This window comes from Caretta caretta, chromosome 14 (genome assembly GCF_965140235.1).
Source record: "Caretta caretta isolate rCarCar2 chromosome 14, rCarCar1.hap1, whole genome shotgun sequence".
Taxonomy (NCBI): Eukaryota; Metazoa; Chordata; order Testudines; family Cheloniidae; genus Caretta; species Caretta caretta.
In genome coordinates this window covers 46,251,598-46,259,714 of record NC_134219.1, presented here as the reverse complement: position 1 = coordinate 46,259,714, position 8,117 = coordinate 46,251,598, and the positions used below count along the sequence as shown (strand labels likewise).

Below are 8,117 nucleotides of genomic sequence, written 5' to 3'. Positions count from 1 at the left end.
CTCCTCCTCTCCCCTCATGGCTCCCCCTGTCCCCCGCCCTCCCCTCTGGGGCCACCCCCTTCCCTCTGCCTCCCTCCCTGGGGCCACCCCTTCCGTGAGGCTGCCTCTCTCCTTCTCCCCAGCACCACTCCTCTCCCACTCCCTCCTTCCCCTCAGGGCTGTCCCTTCTCCCCCCAACCCCAGAGCCACTCCTCTCCTCCCTCCCTCCCCAGAGCTGCCCCTCTCCCCCTCCCTCGTTCCCGCCACCCCTGGGGGCCACCCCTCTCCCCCTCTCTGCACCCTAGGGGCCGCCCTTCTCCCTCTCTCCCCCGCAGGCCACCCCTTTCTCCCTCCCTCCCTCCCCCTCCCCAGGGCCACTCCGGGACTATCATAATGGTCCCTTCTGACCCTAAAGTCTATGATTCTATGAATATCCACCAGCTTTTTGGGGTTTGGCTGCCCCATTCTTTGCAGTTCACCCTAATTGAGTGACCATAGCTGGCTCCCCACTGGGACCCGGTCACAGAGACAAAAAGGCATCCTTTAAAAAGTGGAAGTTAAATCCTAGCGAGGAAAATAGAAAGGAGCATAAACTCTGGCAAACAAAGTGTACAAATGTTAGGAAAGCCAAAAAAGAATTTGAAGAACAGCTAACCAAAGACTCAAAGTAATAGCAAAACAATTAAGTACATCAGAAGCAGGAAGCCAGCTAAACAACCAATGGGGCCTCTGGGTGATCTAGATGCTAAAGGAGCACTCAAGGACAATAAGGCCATTGTGGAGAAACCAAATGAATTCTTTGCCTCAGCTGTAGGAGGGGGCCTGGTGATTAAAGCAGGAGGACCTATTATGATCTGTGTGAAGGAGGGAGCCTCCTTTGTAGGTGGCTGGTGGGGTGGAGGATCTGTAACCCTATGGCTGCTTTGTGCACTAAAGTGACCCCGAGTAAGGAGCTGCTGCTGGAACAGAGGGAAGTCACTCTCTGCTCTCTCAGGGAGAGCTCACATTGCATCTGACTTTGTTTCCTGTTCCTCTTCATCTCAACTAAATTGCCTAGCTGGTGGTGCAGGCTCTGCTGTTTCTGTAACATGATGGGTTTGAGGGGGGAAAGTCTTGAGTAATTTTTGGCATTCAGCTAGTCCTGAACTGAATGTATTTGTAACAACAAGGCCCCATCTGGAGTTGGGCCAAAACATTTCCAAGCTGACTGTGTGCAGAACAAACTAAAAAGCCCAGCTAAAAATAGACCAGCATTTCCTAACATCCTCTAGCAAACCTCTGAAGACTCCTATAGCAAAGGGACCAGCAGCAGCAACAAGCCCTGTTCCAGAGAAGATAAAATGTAACCCTGTCCCATGGCATGAACCAGCCAGAGAGGTGACTCTGGGCCACTGAGAGTCTGGTTTATCCCTCAGCCACCATGAGCCTCAGCCTAGCTCCACAGGGGAGAAGAGAAGGTTACTCACCTTGCAGTAACTGAGGTTCGTCGAGATGTGTCCCCTTGTGGGTGCTTCACTTCAGCTGATGGTGCATCCAGGCGCCATTGATTGGAGATCTCGGTAGCACTGCCTGGTCGGGACGCACACGCTCAGCTGCTGTCTTGCAGCATCGTTAGGGTCTGCCTAAGCGCGTGTGTCCTGCACCCCCCTCAGTTCCTTCTCTACCGTAGAGTTGTCTGATTCCTACTCCGAAATAGAGGGGAGGAGGGTGGGTAGTGGAGCACGCCAGGGACACACATCTCGAAGAACCTCAGTTACTGCAAGGTGAGTAACCTTCTCTTCTTCTTCGAGTGCTGTCCCCGTGGGTGCTCCACGCCAGGGGAATGTGAAGCGGTACCCACTATGGTTGGTAGGACTTTGGAGTTGCGGCAGTGATAAGGGTAGACAGTACTGTGTGGCCTACTATGGTGTCTGCCGTGGTATCCTGTGTGATAGCGTAATGTTTGGCAAATGTGTGGTCAGATGTCCACGTGGCCGCCTTGCATGTGTCGGTAATAGGTACGTTGTGGAGGAACGCAACGGCTGTTGACATCGCTCGAGTAGAGTGAGTTCTGATGCCCTCGGGTGGTCGAGCGTTCTGGGTCTGGTAGCAGGATCTGATGCCGTCAGAGATCCACTTGGAGAGTTGTTGCTTAGAGATAGCAGCACCCTTTGATCTCTCAGTAGTGGACACAAATAGTCTCGGGGATTTACGGAATGCCTTAGTCCTGTCCAGATAAAATGCAATTGCCTATCTGACGTCGAGAGTATGTAATGCTGCTTCCTGTGAAGTCTTGTGAGGTTTGAGGTAAAATGCAGGTAAGTGTATTGGCTGGCTAAGGTGGACGCCACCTTGGGAAGGAATTTGGGGTGGGCTCACATTGTAACCTTGTCTTTAAAGAAAACCGTGTAGGGAGGGTAGGCCATGAAGCCGCTTATTTCACCGACCCCTCTCGCTGACCTTATGGCAACCAAGAAAGCTACTTTCATAGACACGTGCAGCATGGATGAGGTAGCTAGGGGCTCGAAGGGAGGTTTCATAAGACCTCGAAGAACTAGGTTGAGATTCCTGGAAGGCGCTGGTGAGTGAATCTCAGGGTAAAGATTTTGAAGGCCCGTGAGGAAATGTTTTAGGGTGGGGTGGACAAAAAGTGAATATCCGTCCAGCGGATCATGGAAGGTGGTGAGAGCCACGAGGTGTACTATGATAGAGCTGAGCGAGAGCCTGTCCTTTTTAAGTTTTAAAAGGTAAGCTAAGATGTCAGAGAGGGTCATGGTCTGGGGTGTCAAGCATCTGTGGAAGCACCAGATGGAGAAGCGTTTCCACTTTTGCAGCTAAGTCTTACAAGTGGAGCCTCATCTACTGTGCAGGAGGACGTATTAGACCTGCTCCAAACAGGATAATTCATGGGTTTGAAACCATGAAGGAACCATGCCATCAGATGGAGTTTCTGGAGCTGAGGGTGGAGAAGCCGACCGTTGTCCTGGGAGAGCAGATGTGTCCAGTTGGGGAGAGTCCTTGGAGGGCGGATGGACATGCGCAGCAGGTAAGGATACCATGTCTGTCTGGGTCAGGCTGGGGCAATAAGTATGTGTATCAGTGGGATTGGCAGAAAAGCATACATGAGGGATTTGTTCCAGGGAATGCAATTCCCATTCGTGTTCTTCGGAGAAGTGTCTGCTGAGTGTGTTGGCGGTAGTGTTGTGACACTCAGGCAGGTAGGAAGCGGTGATTTCTATGTGATGTTGTATGCACCAATTCCATAACTGGATGGTTTCTGTGCATAGGAAATGAGATCTTGCTTCCCCCTGCTTGTTGATGTAGAACATACATGCTATATTGTCTGTCAGGACCCGGATGAACTTGTTCTTTATGATGGGGAGAAAGTGAAGGCAGCCATACCTGATGGCTCTGGCTCTAGAAGATTTATGTGCAGATGTGTCTCTGATAGGGACCAGCGGCCCTGTACCATGTGTTCCCCTAGGTGCGCTCCCCACCCTATCAGGGAAGCATCCGTGGTAAGCACGATTACTGAGGTGTATAATCCCGTGTCTGCAGAGGTGGGCCACGACTACTGCTAGGGTCTTGGAGAATACCCTCAGTGCTGTGGAGAGACTGAATGGAAGTACTCTGTATTGAAAGTGGTCATGTCCGAGTGTGAATTGCAGGAAGCGTCTGTGTACTGGGTGACTGGATATGCGGAAATAGGCATCTTGTAGGTCGAGAGCTGTGAACCAGTCCCCTTGTTCCAGCTTGGGTATTATTGTGCCCAATGTGACCATTTTGAATTTCTGTACACGTACAAATTTGTTCAGTTGGCATAGGTCTAATATAGGTCTCCATCCCCCGCCTTTCTTTTGGGTCAGAAAGTAGAGGGAGTAGAACACTTTTCCCCGACATTGCATTGCTACAGATTCCACTGCACCTAGGTGTAGAAGATGAGCCACTTCTATGCGAAGTAGGTGCTCGTGAGAGGGGTCCCTGAAGAGGGACGGGGAAGGGGGAAGGGTGGGCGGGCAAGATATAAAAGGGATGGAGTAACCTGACTGAACTATTTCCAGGACCCAGTGGTCCTGGGTGATCTGTTGCCAGGCATGGTGGAAAACCTGGAGGTGGTGGCCAAATGGGCAAATAGGCAGTGGAGTCAAGGGGTGGTCAAGCAGACCCTTGACCAACACTTCAAAATTGTTGTTTGTTTCCCGATGGGTGGGAGTTAGCTGGTTGTACCTGGCTCTGCCTGAACCAAGCAGGTCTGTTGCAGTTCCTCCCTGTATCATATGGTCTGGATTGGGGCTGGTGATATTGTTGTGCGCGGGCCCTTGATAAGGTTGATACCGTTGTCTCCTGGGGAGGGACGAGTATATGCCCAGTGTGTGTAGGGTGTCCCTAGAGTCTTTCATAATGTGAAGGACTTTGTCGGTTTTCCTGGAAAAGAGTTTATCTTTATCAAAGGGAAGATCCTCCACTTTGGTCTGCAGGTCTTCGGGGATACCGGATGCAGACAGTCGGGAAGACCTGCGCATCACCACCGCACTTGCGTAGTGCGCACTGCTGTGTCTGCCATGTCCAGGCATACTTGTAACGCCATCCCAGACACCAGCTGTCCTTCGACAAGGACTGACTTAAAGTCCACTCTCCTGTCCTCCGGGATATGGGAGGCAAAATCAAAGAGCTTGTTGTAGTTGTCTTAGTCATAGCTTGCGAGGAGGGTGGAATAATTTGCTATTCCAAATTGCAGAGTGGAGGAGGTATAAATCTTCAACTTTCTTGCATGTTGGTGGGATGGAGGCAGGGGTCTGCCAGAGCTTATCAGCTGGTTCTATGAGGGCTTTGTTTATGGGAAGCACAATCTTTGAGGACGCAGAGGGTTGGAGGATTTTGAGGAGTCTATGTTGTGTCTCCTAGACTTCCTCTAGACAAATGTCCTGGCTGAGTGCCACTCTCTTGAAAAGTTTCTGGAATTGCTTAACATCATTCACATTTTATGGAGGTGGAGGCATGAGGGGTTCATCTGCGGCTGATGGTGAGGCAGGAGCCAGTAAATCCGGGAAGGGTTCATGGCCCACCTCTGCAAAAGGCGGTTCAGGAGCTCTAGATGTTGATGGAGCTGGCGAAAGAGGTGCAGAACGAGCTTGCGGTCTGGTGGAAGGGGTGCAAGGAGGAGTGGTGGCAGGAGCCAGCCACAGGTACCACTGAGGCCAGGGCACAGGGTAGGAAAAATGTTGCCCCACCCACGAAGGGGCAAAGTAGGGAAACTGAGGCTGGTTCTTGTTATGTACCATGCCTTAAGCTTGATAAGGTTCCGGTGGTGGTGGGGAGAATCAGGCGGGGAGAACTCTGCCTGCTGCTGCATGTCGTTCTCACTGTCAGTGAAAGTAGCCAGGTCGGGTGGCGAGAGCTGTTGTTCAAACAGTGAGTCCTCCATGTCGAGGAGTGGAGAGTCGGGCTCAGGGGCCACTGAAATATCATGTTGGTGCAGGAATTGTTGCTGCTCCGTGGGCTGCGGGGCTGTGGAGCGTGGAGAGTGAGTGGCAACCCAGAGCAATTTGTGTTTAGCTTTAGCAGGAGCCGCAAGAGGCTTGTAGGAGCCCTGCAGGGCTTCTGCGTCTGTTCCGAGGGTGATGGGCAGGCTCGGTGATGACATTCTTGACGACATCAGGGTGGGATGCGCTGCTGGTACCGGGTCCATTGTCGGTGCTGGGGGGGCCGGTGCCGAGGAAAGCTTCCTGCTGTGGAAAGTCAGGTCCCTGCATTTGCGCCCCGCGTGAGCCGCTGCTGAGGTACTGGGGCAGTCAGAAGTGCCTGCTCTTGGCACTGTCAGCACCAAGGGTAAAGACCTTGCAGGAGATCTTTTAACCGTCTGAATGTCCCTGCGAAGAGACATTGGGGCTTCGTGCCTCTTCGCGTGAGAGGGTGAAGCCGCAATCCTGGTCGGTTCCGACTTGGCAGGGGAGTGTGAGGGAGAGGGTTTACTGCCTTTCTCCATGGTGGTTGCAGAGCTTTCTCCATCAGGAGCATTTTTAGGTGCAAGTCTCTGTCACGCCGAGCTCTTGTTTTCAGGTTGGTGCAGTGGAGACATGTGGCAGGAAGGTGTGTCTCGCCGAGGCATTTCACACAAAGAGAATGCCCGTTAGACCGCGGCATAGACTCCTTACAGGAGTCACATTTTTTAAAGTTTGGGGACCCCGGCATAATGGAATTATGATTGCCTTGGGGGGGAAAGTCTCAATGGGAGACTAACGTTAGAAAAAAAAATTTTTTTTTAACTAACGAACTATTCTAAAGGAAAGGGAGAAAACTGGGATATGTCTAGCTAACTATTTCTATTTCTATCTACTTATTTCCTTCAGAGACCAGGGAAGAGGTTAGCAGTGCCCCGAGTCCTGTCTTCAACCGAGGACGGTTGAGAAGGAACTGAGGTGGGTGTGGGACGCGTGTGCTCAGGCAGACCCTAACGCCACCGCGAGACAGCAGCTGAGCACATGCGTCCCGACCAGGCACTGCTACCGAAGATCTCTGATCAGCTGTGCCGGGATGCACCGTCACCTGGAGTGCCGCACCCACGGGGACAGCACTCAAAAGAAGAAGGCACCACTCCAGGGGTCTCCACAGCCGACCTGATGGATACCGCTAGGAGAAAAGCTTTCTGGTGATTGTGCACGCGGCACACGCACACACCTATTGGAATGCACATGAGCAATCACTCGAAGAAGACAAGATCTACTAGTTCTAAATCCTGAAGGACATAGTGACCAGAAATAATCACTTCAATTCAATAACTGCGGCTACTACTGCCTTTGTTTAATAAATCAGCTTTAAATGCAAACCTATGTTTTGATAAGAAAAAAAGTTTATGTATCCAACACATTTAAGGTAGTTTTATTCAATAAAACATTAAAATTCTGAGGTTTGTGCACTTTTAGTTGAATTTCCGTCCAAATAGTGCTTGACATAAATCACAAGTAAAAGATTCATCTAGTAATAAAACACATGTACAAATTAATCTGAATAAATGTACAGTAAGCTCTATAATTGCTCAAATAAATGTGTATAGGTATGGTGTATCCTCCTGGTTAGTAAAAAGAAAAGGAGTACTTGTGGCACCTTAGAGACTAACCAATTTATTTGAGCATGAGCTTTCATGAGCTACAGCTCACTTCATCAGATGCATACTGTGGAAACTGCAGAAGACATTATATACACTAACCTCCTGGTTAGTGTATATAATATATATATACTAACCTCCTGGTTAGTGTAAAGGCTGTTTTTAAAGACATGCTCATCTGAACTAATGGTTATCAACCAAGAAGAATCAATCTTTCTTTAGGAAAATAAGAAGTACAAATGCAAAACAATTTAAGTTGATTATTTAAATCAAGTGTTCTTGTTTGCTGATCTGAATCATGATTAAAATTGTTAATTTAAAATCAAAGTGATTTAAATCAATCCACCATGGGCATGATAGAGACAAGAGTCTGTCTCACAGTTCTTAAGGACATGAGCGGGAAAATGGGGATGGCAACCCCAGTGCTGGGGACAGGGTAGGGGGCGAGCCACAGGGGGCACTTGGAGCTGAGGTGGAATCATGTACAGTTCCCTTGAAGGGGTGGTGGAGCCTGGGATTAGCAAACCCTGCTCCATGACATGGCTCTGTTAAGGAAAGAGGTACCCAAAGAAGCAGCAGACCAGCTGAAGAAGGTGGCTACCTTCTTAACACGATAAAACGCAGCTGTTAGGGTAACTGCCAGGAAGAGGGTGAGGGCAGAGAGACTGGGGAGCAAAACTGAAGGGGAGCCTTGAGTCCAGAGACTCTGGAATAGGAACCAGCATGGAGACTGGGAGGCTAGGGAAGCCTGCTTGAATTGCAGCACACCCCTAAGGAGGGTTGTGGGGTCCCTTGACCATGGGGAGGGAGTTGAGTCAGGCATCAGGGCAGGAGGAGACCAGTGGGAAAGGCTCGCTGGCGAGACCAGGGGCTGCAGTGGGACTGGCAGAGCTCTCTGGCTGGGGAGAGAGGGGGGAGATAGGAATCTAAAGCCTTGGCACAAGAGTGAATTGAGACTAAAGCTTCCTGCTGCCCAGGTAAAGCCATTCCCAGCTCCAGTCAAGACTCCTTTCTCTACCCCTCCTTGCCCCCTCCATGCCACTAAGGTCCCTCC

At 50.5% G+C, this 8,117-nt stretch overlaps 1 long non-coding RNA gene across 1 annotated transcript; it reads left to right on the top strand.

Annotated features, from left to right (window-relative positions):
- Positions 1 to 464: 464 nt before the first annotated feature.
- LOC142069138 (uncharacterized) lies at positions 465 to 6,862 on the top strand. Its single transcript, XR_012664978.1, has 2 exons — positions 465 to 3,004; positions 6,309 to 6,862. It is a non-coding gene; the product is annotated as an uncharacterized LOC142069138 (long non-coding RNA).
- Positions 6,863 to 8,117: the final 1,255 nt, after the last annotated feature.